Raw genomic sequence first — 14,118 nt, forward strand, 5'->3', positions numbered from 1 at the left:
TCTAATTTTCCGTGAAAATAATTTGCCTTATTCGTTTGTGGGAAATTAAATAATTTTTATGTAACTCAATTATCTCTTGTTCATCTTGGTTACGGGCACTTTGGGAAAAGTTAAATTACATATATGCTGGAGCACGAAGGAGATTAACTTGGTAGTTAATCTTGCGGGAATAAAAATATTAATGTTCATTTTTTCAAAATTAAAAATTACAATCTTGAGAGTTGGGGTTGGGTCACGTACTTACCCTATGAGATGTGTGTTTGAGAGAGTTCCAATCAAAATTCAATTCCAAAAGATGGGCTCCTGTAAAAAAATTGAATCCAATATTAGTAAACAATACGATATAATAATGACTCAGTTATTTTTTTTTTGACTGGTTTCAATTGATCGCCTTGTAATTTGTTAATTTTGACTTGCTAATTTAATGTTGTATTAAAATGTTTACCTCCCCACTGTGATGAGAATCTTTGTTATTATCAAATGTTATTACTATTGTCAATGTTTAAAATGTACTATTTCATATTCAGGTACACGCAGTTATTCCTATTATTGTTATACCTACATTATATTGTAAATTGCCCTAGGCGTTAATAAACACTATTATTATTAAATATAAAATTATATTTTAACAAATTTTTCGTAGCTCGCCAAATAAAAGAGATATTGATGTGACCCTCTCATCTCGAATGTACTGTATATGTAACAAACTCGTGTATGTTACACCAATAGAAGCTAAAGGTAATTAAATCAATTTCTAGAGTTGTTTTTCAACCGCCGCTACCGTAAACCGTAAGCTGCAATTAATCCGCCCGTTTGCAACCGTTCCCGTCAAAAGATTTCAATTGTTTTTACAGCCGCCGAAACGTCTCTTGCCAGGGAAGAAGAAAGAGAATTAATCTTATTAATTTTTAGGTCCGTTAATTACGCATTAATCGATTTTAGATTTCTAAAGGTATACGAAAATGCAGCATTAAACCGACAAGGTCGTGCAGTTTAAGGAAAATATCAACGTGATAACAGATTACGCCGCTTGACGTCACATTCTAAGCAATAAAAAGGCATTTCTGACCTGCCGAGTTTGGAGATTTCACTCCGATTATTTGGATAAGTATAATTCACCGTAATGGGTTACAGTTCGATTCGATTAAGTCGGGGTACATCCGCTTTTTGCTACTTTACGTTACATTAATTATAAGGGGGGAGATGTCGTATCGCTTCCTGCAATTGCTTTCCCGTAGAAACCGCTACCAATCCGACTATCGACTGTTCCCGCTTAGGGAAATTGCTATGCATTTGTTTCAGCATTCACCAGTAGCCGCCCACCGCTTGTCCTTTAGAATTCCTGGGATCGCCGTTCTCCATTCGACTTACCTGAGCTGACCATCGCCTATCGCATCTTGTCCAGATGCAAGAGAGACCAAACACTTCTGGTGGCGCCCGAAGCACTCCCCATCTACCGTTTTCCGCCTGCTATCTGTTTGAGCTAGCTGGACAGGTGTTTTGTAAGCGGTGTAATTGACCGAATACCATTATTTGTATTATTTGTTTGGCGGCCAACGTGGGGCAACACAGCAATATATTACGGAGCGATGAATGTTTCGGTGATGAATTTTCCTAAACTCCAAACATACCTTAATGGCAGTTACTGAGCTCTAAAATCTGCTTCTTACTTTAATAATGATGGTGAACATTTTTCAACTAACTGCAACTCGCCCGTTGATATTTAATAGCCGATTGAATGTTTCCACGAAACACATTTATATATTTAGAAGGTTATTTGCCATACAATTTAATTTTAGTTGTGTTACGATCAAGCGTGTAAAGGCAACCCTATTAAGTAACTTTACTTGAAGCTACAGATTTATACATATTGCATTTTACAGTGACTAAAGGAATTGTTTGTGAAGTAAGCAGATGCTAAGCAATTCTTTGCAAAATATCTTTTGTCAAACTCATGAGAGCTTTGTCCCAAAAACGTCATAACAATAATATGCACTTTATAATCTATTTACATGGGTGTGACAGACAAAATCTGCACCATGCCCTTCAGGGCTTTAAATTAAACACAAAATCCCCACTTCGTTAATTTATCTTTAAAACCACGACAATTTTGAAACGTGTGTTTAAGACACGTCTTTTTGCAAATGGAATTTTTAGATTTATATGTAATAATAATAATAGCCATTTATTGAGTTGCATATAAAACAGAATGATTAAAATTAAGATCAATATAGATTTATTTATTTATATGCGTCTATGATATGGATCCACTTAAATTAATTTGAAAGTTACTCTCATATAACGCAGATAGAATATGCGAATATTTGTTGTAATATTCATAAACTAACGTATCCTAGTCGGATCTTTGTAGCATTTGTTAAACGGTTCCATCGCGCAATGAAGGACCCTCTTGTTCCATAACTTCCACTCACGTTTTGTTGTATCACCGACCCCCTAAAAGAGCTTATAACAGATTTAATACTAAACCTACTCTCGCAACACTATTCAGTGGAAGCTGGAAGCTTTTGCAAAAATATTTTGTTTTGCTAGCTTTTCGCTCCCTATAGTAAATTTCATCCACATGGGATCCGCGTAACTACAGGTTTATATCCCCCAATATTGAAGAGATCTTCGCAATCAATTAAAATCGCAAAACTTCTTTACGTAAGAAACGTGCCTGATAAATTTCCCCCTTTAATATTTTTGTTTTTACTTTTACAGCAACAACATATTTTTCTCCCCTTCAAGATTAATTTAATTTGTCAAACTTTACTTCGACTGCAATAAGTCTTTGAGACGCAAAAAGGTGACTTCGGGGAGGGGACTCTCGACGTTAAAAAATTGCGTCGCTTTATTCCATCTGACAATTTTTTAGAAGTTGCATTCAGGACACTTCTTTTGTATCCCGGCCATAATCCGTAAACGTTTTATTACGTTAAATTGTTAGCTGTAAATTGTAGACGTAAAAGAAGTAAAAAAGAGGGAAAGCTTTTCTAAGGGCGATTTCGAGTGTTTTGCCACAATTCTGTCAGTAAACTAGGTATCAATACAATTGTGCAACCGCATCGTAAAATAATAGAACCGAATCCTTATTATGTCGATTGTTTACTCATTGTACCACTCAGTTAAATGTCAAATGAACTCCATTACTTTCCTAGATATTGCTTTATGTTTTGATAGGTGTGATTAAACAATTACTCGGTGTTAAACTTAAAAGTCAATGATGAGTTTACGTGAAGAATTCAGCTTTTACGGTTGAGTGTATTATAGTAGGTTTGGTTTGTTTGAATTGCCTTTGTGAATTTTAAGTTAAGTTCAAACTTCATCAGACTCAGTAGGTAGTTTGACCTAATAATCACACGGCCCGTCTTCTTGTAATTACATATTGTTTTTACTCTTCTAGGGGTGAAATTACTATTAATACCGCAATCATTAGTTACCAATTAAAGTGAGTTAATTTCATAAAAGATCACCAAAATCTATTATTATCTACAGAACGGAGAATCAATAGCGAGATATTCATATTGTAACGAATATTCTAGAAATCTAGAGAGACATCGGATCGCCACCAGGTGCCCTGAAGTGTACCGAGTCACCAGCAATAAGGAGTGAAGGCGAATATGCTCTGATTATTCGGGAATTCTCGAGTGTTCCCGAAAATGTTTAATGATTTTTCTATAAACTTTCAATTTGCTTATATAGCCAACGGAATTGACATTTTAAGCAAACTGAAGCGTATTTATTGGCAGTTCCAACATCGACGCCAACGTGATACGATGAACTTTCGTCGGAAGCAAGACAGACCAAACACTTCTGGTGGCGCCCTCGCCGTCTACAGATTTTGATCTTCATTCGCGTCTTTTAATTAGCCCTCTGATTTGATTGTCCTAGGTTACCTTCCAAAAAATCAAAGAATTCGCCAACTCCATTTTATTGATGTGGAATGCGTTTCGAGCTGTCCAGAGAGAAATAACTTTCTTGACGATAACCTTGAATAAATTTTGGTGATTTACCAGTTGTAAAACACCAGGCTTTACAACCCCCAGTATATGATTCAGGCTCTTCGAATTTCTAGGAAATTCATCAGTGGAATTAATTTGACCCCATTCGTATAATATTAAGGATTCAAACATCTTAAGCGTCCAAATTCTTTCTTCAACAACTTAACAACGAAGAACCAACGTCCTCAAAATTTATTACAAATTTATTCAGAAAATTTAGATTTGCTTCTCGGATCTTTTGACGCAGATTCCGTTGAGTGGCTGGCGCAAAGTGCGAACTTCCTCTTCAAAAATTTTTGTTAGCACTGATGATGTTGGAAGGTGCTATTATGGTCACTTTCCACGTCCGTCCGAGACCTTAACTTGGTTAAACCGGTTTTTTCAATAACGTCGTACATTTCGGGTTCTTCGAAGAAACAATTGCGAAACCGAGATTAAAACGAAGCTGCAGTGAGTTATATACTGCAAAAAAATCCGATACAACTGAATACCAAACGATCCTCGAGATCTTCACACATACATCATTTTTAAAGGGATGTTTCATAAAAAATAGGCAAATTTGTACCAGTTGCGCCCAATACAACCACAAAATGTCTATATTCTTTTAACATTCCTCTTATACGAAAAGCATAGCAAGCATATCATAATATACAGTCCATTCATAATAAATATCGAAACTCCTTTTGTATATGATTCATTTATTTATTTATGTATTATCCCTCTCTTGTTCTGGGTCCTCAACAGGCTTGCGCCCAATTACAGAGTGACCCGCATAATGCTTTTTAGAGGTGCATCACATATTCCATACATGTAATAAACTCTTTTTTGTTAACACAATAATAGGCACCCACTTAATTAGTTTGCATCGTCAACACAGATGTTTCTTCGTCCTTGGTCACGTCCTTGGTTCGTCCCGAAAACCTTCATTTTCATGCCTAATTCGAAGACACGAAGAAAGAGAAAGTGAAACCACATCGACCTTCGCATAGGTTCAAAATCATTGAATGTGATTAATACCAATACCAATACGAGGATGTAATTTTGTGCGAACTTTTCACTTTTGATATCTTCTTATGGCATGAGACAAGATGGGATTGGCGCCAAAACCGAACCAACCGCGGCTGTCACGCCCTTCAAGCCGGATTAAGGATTTTTTTGTGTTTTGTTAAAACCAAACAACATGAAATATCTGCTCTAGTATACCGTCGTTTCCATGGAAACAATATTGTATTTTGTTTTGAACTTAATTTTATTTCGTGCTCCGCGTCCCATATTCAATAAGAATGACAGATGTCATTGGAATGCATAATGGCTTGTTTCAGTTTACCTACTCTTGCCTTTGTGGCACTTAGTCTACTCATTCAAACCTATTAAAATATCAAATAAAAATCTGCTATAAAATAAAAATAATTAATATTTTAAGAATTATTCTAATTAAAGGTCGAGTATCTTGAAAACGAAGTGTCGGAAGAGCGTACTCATATAAGGCAAGTGGAACCTCTGGACGAGACGCATCTGCTGGTGATGTCAACACTTTCAGTGCAAATATCAGCAGAACGGAGTGCGAGGGGCCGAGTACTTTAATTTCCGAGTCAAGTAATGTCATTTTACTGACGAGTTTTGTATTAAAGTTTAGCCGAAATCGTATATATGTAAAGAACATTGAACGGCATGGTTGTACTGTTGTAAAGAGGAGTTTCCTTATGCGTCACGTAAACTTTTCTCCTATAATTGTCAATCGAAGGATTTCACTTGTAATTCTTTGAATAGCCTTTCATGTAATGGATTTTATGCGATTTCGTGTTCCGTTTAATTGTGACGTTGACGGGAATCTGTTTACATACAAAAAACAGAGAACATCACTCACTGCATAGCATAGAGTAAAAACGTAAAGTTTCACATCACGTTCTATTTCCCATTCGAGAGATATGCTACCCCAAGGCGTATTATTAAAGCGACACGCGTTTATGGGATGCTAAACGTCTTATAACGAAAAATTTCGAACTATTCGGTAGAAGTGCAAACGGAAAGGTATATATTTGTGTGCCCGTCGGGTATTTGGCGCTAGTATGTATAATGTTTGTATTATCTTGATGTTCGCTACAAAATGTAGTAAAATCGTGGGAGCAAGCCGTCCCTAGTAGCAAACTAACTTTAATTGTCCAGTAATTTCCAAATTACAGTAGGTATATTGTAGATTTTCGACAACAATACATCGATGTCGTGTTGTGTAAAATCAACCACATTAGGTACATTTGTGAAATGAAGAAGTAATACTATTTTATTGGAAAAGAGTTAATTACTTTCTCAATAAAGTCTACCGAATCCTTCATTATTAAATAGCGCATGAATAAGAGCAGCTACTTTATCAATAAACCGAAGCCGGTGGCGGAGTAGTTGCGTTACCGGTTGCTATTCGGGGGGTTGTGGGTTCGAATCCCGCTGTCGACTGCTTTGTCTGAGGTTTTATCAGAGCATTATGTTGAACATGTCTACTGGGCGAGGGCGTTTTGGAGGTATTTTTTGATTATTTCTGGGAATTTTGAATCATTTCGTGGAATATGGACTTTGGTTTGATCAAATAACTTATTTCGCGGTTTAACCGGTTAAATAATTTCGTGAATTTAATTAAAATTCCGGTATTCGCGGTAACTTTTATTAATTGCGCATATTTCAAAATGAGTTGACGTCATATTACAACGGTGGCCAAAGTGCGGCTCGAAGTCTGTACTGCGGCTCACTCACAAAACAATTGGAACCCGCCAGTGCTTTTCTATTAAGTCCATTTGAAGTTGCTGTACCTAATTCTTGCGATGTAGATATACTAGTAAAATTACACCTAAAAATATGACCGTTTAAAACGGCTTCATACTAATAAGTTGAAAGTCAAACGCACGTGTGTGTTTGGTTTCCTAATTGACGAAACCTTATGAGGAAACAAAACCTATGTGTGAAATTTGTTTTTGACTGTATTTATCCACAAGTGAACGAAATACGTAATTTTCACGGTGACTTTAGGAGAATGCGCATATGAAACTTTTGTTTGATTCCTAGGTTTAGTATTGGTACAATAACTACTGTGGCATTTAGTTGCTATTGCTAGTATCATACCTATTGCATAGAAGAGGGCCAGCCACCACTTAGTCTAGATCTGTCGGTAGAAAAACATTTCATTTTTGATAATTAAATTAAAATAAGTCAGGAAATAAGTAGGTACTTACTTATAAAATACATTTCCCCAACATTAAACTTTTAATAATTAATAAGTCTTCAAAAATTGCGTAATTAATCGTAAGATGTATAATTAACGTTTTTTCTAATCCCTTAGCAATATTTTACGTGACTAAAAAACTTTGTTCGCGCAACAAAAGTTTAATTTTGTCGTTTTAATCAAATTTTAATAATAAAGAATTTTTCTTTCAAAAAACTTTCCCTTTCAACACATTGTCTTTATTCGCCCGTTGATATCGTTGTCTTAATGCATTAATTTTGTTTCCGAGCACTGTTAATTCTTTGTTCGGCAGGAATTCGTATTATTAAAATTCCGTATCGTTTCAGTTTAAAGACAAAAGCATTCATCCTGTAATTTTGTGCTTAAATTTCGCGATAAAATACCATCGAATTGCAATTTATAATTTTTAACCAACAGTGCAAAATGCAATCCGGCTTAAAGCTGTCGTATCTGCTCAATATTCATCATTTACCAGATCTCACTGTTCACATCTGAAATGAGCAGCTGCTGTTTGATATGAGTAAAATTTTGCACAGATAACGAAAACTATTTGTTCGATTTTAGGTTTACCTACTCCTCCCACAAAATATATACATAACTGATGTATAACACTCAACTTATAATAAAGAATTATTACCTTCTTCATAGCATTCGGCGCGAAAAGCACTCCCATGTCATTAATCTTTACACCGCCCCAACTCTAATGTGCAGGTAATGAAAGAGGAAATGTATTCCAACTTGTTTAGGGAAAGTAGGCATCAGGAATATAAAATGTAACCGGCAGATGTAAACAGCGCAGATATAAAATTCGTCCTATTTTCCCCGAAAAAGTTACGGTATCAATAAATTCGTAAAGGTTGACGAAATAAATGTTTACGTTTTTTTTTTGTTGAACCGTAGAAACGCAGATTCCGTCTCGTACAGAGCTTGATGAGGGTGTATTACAAGCCTTGATCGCTGATATCAAATTGAATTGCTGCTACATTGCTTTGATTTGTTTCCGAGATTGAGGAAGGCACGTTTTGAAAGTTGCTAATAAAAACCATGGCCTTTTCGTATACATATTTTAACGTATTGGTGAACTACAAGGTTGTCCAAAACAAACCACCTTACATGTTATTATACCTTCTGTCATTCATAAAAAAAAGTAATAGTGCGGTCTCAAACAATTTAACAAAATACGACGGCAAAATAATAATACATCATGATACCACCACTAAACCGTGATGTAAAAAAATTCGGATGAGACGAAATTTAATTAACGCACGTGTTGATATGTGTTGAAAATCTTAAAGAAGGAGATTATTTTTGTAGTGGAAGTGGTGTTTCCTTAAATCAACGTAAAAACGTATTGTATTGGGGTAACAAATGACCCCCCCCCATTTTTTAAAGGAAATACACGTAAAGAGCCTCCTCCCCATGAATCATTTACCAAGAAAGTAACCTTATAACGCAAGCATTTACTAAACTATTTTGGTTTAAAAAATGCGCTTTATCTCCACAAGAGTTGTTCACAATTTATACTTGTGTTTAAATTCTAATCTATAGACAAGCGTTTGGAATTGTTTTACTTGTGTACGAGAAATACCAGCCCCTACGAGCCTCTGTGGCATCCTACGTCTACAACCAGCATTAGTCTGGCGAAATGTAGAAATGCTAAATAATATATAAAATTAAAAAAAATAAATTGCATCGGTCGGGAATCGAACCCGGTCCACCCGCGTGGTAGCCGAAACGAATAGACGAACCACGACGACGGCGGCTAGCATCTTAATAGATATGGATATAAATTCTAAATTAACAACCCCGGGAATTAGTTTGATATACACAAATATACAGTGCAAGAAAGTGGGTACGTTACGCTAGTAAGCCCCCCAGGTATGATCATGAAATTGATAGAAATGGATAAAGGACACCTTAATAACACGTTTAGATTAAAAAAATTTGCGGAAGAGGGCCTAAATTTTCCACAATCTTAATTAAAAGTTCACCTCCTTTTCTGGTGAAATCTGGTGTTATTTTACGTATATTTTGTAATTCTTAAGTTGGCGAAACTGAAAAATTTTATGTGATTGCTCTTTTTCCGCTAATAAACAAAGGTTACAGTAAATTTTTGTAGGAGGTTATGTTAACTTCTTCGTCTACTAAAATGAAATATGCTGGATTTAAAGTGTATATTAACAAAATGTAATAAAAGTAGTACAACAGGTATAATATACAATTCAATTTTAGGTTTTGTTCGACTTAAACACCAAATAAGCGACACTTCCATGTGACTGACATTTTAATGACACCACTTTTTGAAGCTTATACAGTCTAAACTTGAATGCATTAGGGAAGAAGGATGTCGTAGAGAAGGTTGCACGTGGCAAAAATTTCTTGGTATCGATCACCGAGAGGGGAAACCCGGGCACTTCCTGCATGTTTCATATGAATCGACGCTTAGCATCCACCGCCTAATACGGTCGAGAGGGGAAGGACATCTCTCGCATTTTCCATGGATCGCAGCTACGTTAGGGATCGCCGCTTAACTTGGAATGCCTTTTTCGTATCGATCGCCGCTTAGCCTCCACCGCCTAATACGGTCGAGAGGGGAAGGGACTCGCATTTTCCATGGATCCATGGATCGCAGCTACGTTAGCGATCACCGCTTAACTTGGAACGCTTATGAATCGCTGCTTAGCAATGTAGGATGTAGAGAACTACTTACTGCTATTATGGTATAATTAAAAACATGTATAAAGTTGTATATCATTGTTTAAAGTTAATTAAATCGTGGAAAAATAACATAACCTCTTAAGAAACTAACTAAAGTTGGCACTCAGGAATGTTAAGAACATCAGTACCAACTGAAAAACAATCATGAAATTTGGAGTAATATAACCTCACTTACGACGAAATGAAGTGAAGTTTGAATGAAGATTGTGGAAAATGTAAGGCTTCTTCCGCAAATTTTTTAACTGATAACATGTAATTAAGGTGTCCTCTATCCATTTCTATCAATTTCATGATCATACCTGGGGGGCTTATTAGCGCAACGTAACCCAAGAGATGTTTAGTTTAGTTAGTTAAATGTAAATTATGAAAACTATGCAAATTAAAAATATCGGCTACTTACCACTTAATATACGGTGTGCGTGTATGCGCAGTCTCCTGCTGAAACAAAATATATTGTCATTTACAAAGACAAAACAAAAGGTAGAACATTTTTTGTTTGTGTAGAATAGCAATATGATCATTAACAACCAAGGCAATTTATACACGATACTGTTTCGTACTTCGGCGACTGGAAGTAGGTAATATTGCAGTCCCGGATGATGGATGGGGATCCAACCCACCTATACGATTTGACGGTATCTTACTAGATAAAGCTACTAGTTTGTCGAATATTCAAGTGTTAACGATACTGTTTCCGTGCAGATAAGATATTCGGGAAAGGAACTAAAATTGGAAAATCAAACATATGCTGAAACGATTAACATTGTTTACCCCAAAAACTGGGTTCCCTTATAAAGACAATAGGGAATAGATGATATATTAATCAACTTCGATTTTGCCGGGAACATGTGATATAAACTAACCTATAAATAAAAATATTGTAAACAACGGCAGTATGATAATACCTAGATTAAGCCTAGCAAATCCCCATTCGGGTTAAGACGCTCAGATAATTAATTTAAACAATGGTAGCGTAATGACTCTGGATTTTTCAATTCAAATTAAAATTTTTTGCATAGATCGACCTGTCAATTGCACTACAAAGGCATTTCCGCAAACTAAAGGGTACCAACTATGCAAAACGTACCTACTAAGAACGCATTCAATCTGTTACACAAAGCAAGAGTACATTCAACGGAACGTACACTCTATAAACAGAAATCGCATGTTGTGGCAATCGCGCTATAATAAAAGAAAAAAAGCCACAAAATTTGATTCGTCGTCGTCACACGAAACCCAAGGAAACAACATTTCATTTGATATCTTAGGATGAAAGTATTTCGAAAAGAATTTTCTCATTTCAAAATAATTTATATTTATTTGACTGCAAGTTTTCAGCGAAGAAATAACTAACCATTTTGCTGCAATCCTTCTTATAATGAGATTTCTTTCCTTTATCTCTTTGTTTTCATATTGAAGGGTATTTTTCTCCCCTGCAACGACTGCCAATCTTGCGGGGATCACAAACATTTTCCGCCCAACTATCATTGGATAATCAGACATAAACTGAAGTTGCGCGTTCGGATAATAGAAACTCTGTTTCAGATAACAGCTCACTTATCGTAATGAGTTTTAGAGTTGTTAACGGATGCAGGGGCATTTATCTTGTGTTTTCAGTGGTGGCGTTTTTATATAGTACAACAGGGTTTAGTAAAAGAAAAAAAAATGTTATTGAACGTTTAATGTTACCAGGAGACTGTGTAAACACAAAGTAGAGCAATCCCACTTTAATCCTCCGGACATTATCATTACAGTTTATCATACTTTACAGACATATACAATTAACCTACAGTAATAACTCATTGTTTACAAAGTAAACCCGCAACAAAGGCGCGCGCCGAAGCCTTTTTTCACTCAATATGGACGCCGAGAGAATTCGGACATCATTTATCTTATCCTTAATATACGACGATAATATATCCTCTTATTGTCCCTTATCCACAATTTGGTAGGGAATAAGCAGATAATTCGACTGAATAGATTCTTGGGATTACTAAATAGAGGGTAACATCGAAAGATTAACGCGGTACGAAAAACGTGGTCAGATTTGCGCACTTCAATTTTGAAGTCAATTATTACTAATTTCCACTAGGAAAATTCGTCCGCTGTCTCAAAATATCATTTTATCTCCCCAACAGCAATCAAGCCATGTAATAAACGTTCCCGTTGAAATATAATATATCGTAATACTTGCACCCCAGTTACAAATCATATTTTGGAAAGGAAATGAGTGGTGGGAGTTTATGAATACGTGAACGGGGGGCGTAATCGGATATTAGCAGGACACTAACTACTAATATCTTAATTAGAAAGCGACGAAGCGCGAGAAGCTTTTATTAAATCAGCTTTCGACGTAGATTGTTTAAATTATTTGGGGCATTTACAATATTTACGAATGAAATTCCGGACCATGTCACGCTATCTTTGGAATTCTCGTGGTATGTCAGAGGAATTGCTTTCCGCTGACTTTCCAGAGCCACCACAGGAGATTTAATTGTCGCTTTCGAATTGCTTTTTTTGCTATCTCGCACTTCTTCCAAATCGCTGTTGATGATGCTAATAATGTTAAAGAACATTATTTGTGGAATGTCGTGATTTCGATTATATTAGCTTAATGCTACATATATGTCATGTATAGTCGAGCATTAATTATGTATGTATATACAAAGGGAATTTGTATGCATGCCTTAGGTAAGGCGAATCATTACGCTGGGGATCTAGGTATTAAGAGCAAAATGGAAACTGGCATTATTACTACATCCTTAAATTGAACAAGCGTTTTATTATTATCTTGGGTTTACTACATGCTCGAGTCACGACGGATACATATTACATATTATGTAAAGATTGTATATTATTTTTAAACCTAATTTAAAGAACAAATAACACATGTATCTCATGTCTCATTTTGGTATGGTATTTATATTTGTAAATTTGATCTGAGTTGTATACCATAATGGGAGAGTTGGCGCTGCGTTTCCTCAAACCCGCCGCATAAACGGCCAACTAGCTCAGGGTTAAACAAGAAACTACAAGCTTGAGATCTGTCACAACGGTAGTTCGTTCTGGGCATTTGATCTTTCTTCTTCGTTGCACTTATCAATGGTTGAGCGCCACTCAATTTCTAACTTAACTTTCCCGTATGAAATTGAGAAGATACGAGGGTAGTAATAACAGTAAAAATTAATTAGGCACCACCAGAAATCTTGGTTTATTCCTAAAGATCAATATCAAAATAATAATTGTCTCCACAACACACAAAATACCCCCCCAAATATATTCAAAATTATAACTTACGCTTGATGAATGACTCCATTTCGTTAATAGGTCTCTAATGAAGGGTGAAGGGTATTATTGTGAACTACCTAAGAGAAAAAAAAGAAAGAAAAAGGAAAAAAAAAGAAAGAAAAAAAGAAAGGAAGAAAAAAGAAAAAAGAAAAAAGAAAAAAGAAAAAGAAGAAAAAAGAAAAAAAAAAGAAAAAAGAAGAAAAAAAAAATTTATTATAATAGGTAGTTCACAATAATACCCTTCACCCTTCATTATAACTTACCTTAGTCACCAATCTTATTAACTTAACAATTGAAATTTCCCAGTTTAACAAACCCCCAATCAAGAATGATCGACTAACAAACTAATTACTGAATCATATAACAGCTTTACACAAATTATTCCGGACAAAAATTCTCACGTATAGGGCCAAGTACAAGTAAAACATATAAGGCAGGCTTACCTTGGAATACAGCTAGATGTCGACGTCAACAAGTGAGCTCACATCTTGCATACAAAATCCGAAATAAATAAAAAAAAACCTCCCAAGTCGCAGGGCTCGGTACCTATATAATAATCAGTAGAATAGTACCTGAAGGGCCTCGCTCTACTCGTAATATGATTCTATACCAAGTACGATACTTTTGCAACCACTTCAAAAGGAATTGGCGGTCGATAATATTCGCGTTTCAAATTCGATCATCACTTAACCGAAATGGAAAAGATACTAAGCATAAGCAGGTACTAACGTTAACCAATTACTTGAATGTAATAGCGTATAACCCAGAAGGGGCAAAATAGTGAATTAATACGCTAAAGAGTTAAACTTCTCGCCAAGAAAGATTGCCGGTCACAGAACGCTTGATCCCGGTCTACAATCTACGTTTTTCTAAAGATGT

At 35.7% G+C, this 14,118-nt stretch overlaps 1 long non-coding RNA gene across 1 annotated transcript in view; it reads right to left on the bottom strand.

Moving 5' to 3' along the window:
- Positions 1-244: 244 nt before the first annotated feature.
- LOC116172649 overlaps positions 245-14,118 on the bottom strand; it is a 43,248-nt gene continuing 29,374 nt past the window's right edge. Inside the window, exons 2-3 of the long non-coding RNA XR_004145723.1 lie at positions 10,352-10,389; positions 245-303 (exon numbers count right to left, since the gene is read on the bottom strand). This is a non-coding gene — a long non-coding RNA (uncharacterized LOC116172649). The remainder of the gene's footprint in view (positions 304-10,351; positions 10,390-14,118) is intronic.

The sequence above is a fragment of the Photinus pyralis genome, unplaced genomic scaffold (assembly GCF_008802855.1).
Source record: "Photinus pyralis isolate 1611_PpyrPB1 unplaced genomic scaffold, Ppyr1.3 Ppyr1.4_LG5, whole genome shotgun sequence".
NCBI lineage: Eukaryota > Metazoa > Arthropoda > Insecta > Coleoptera > Lampyridae > Photinus > Photinus pyralis.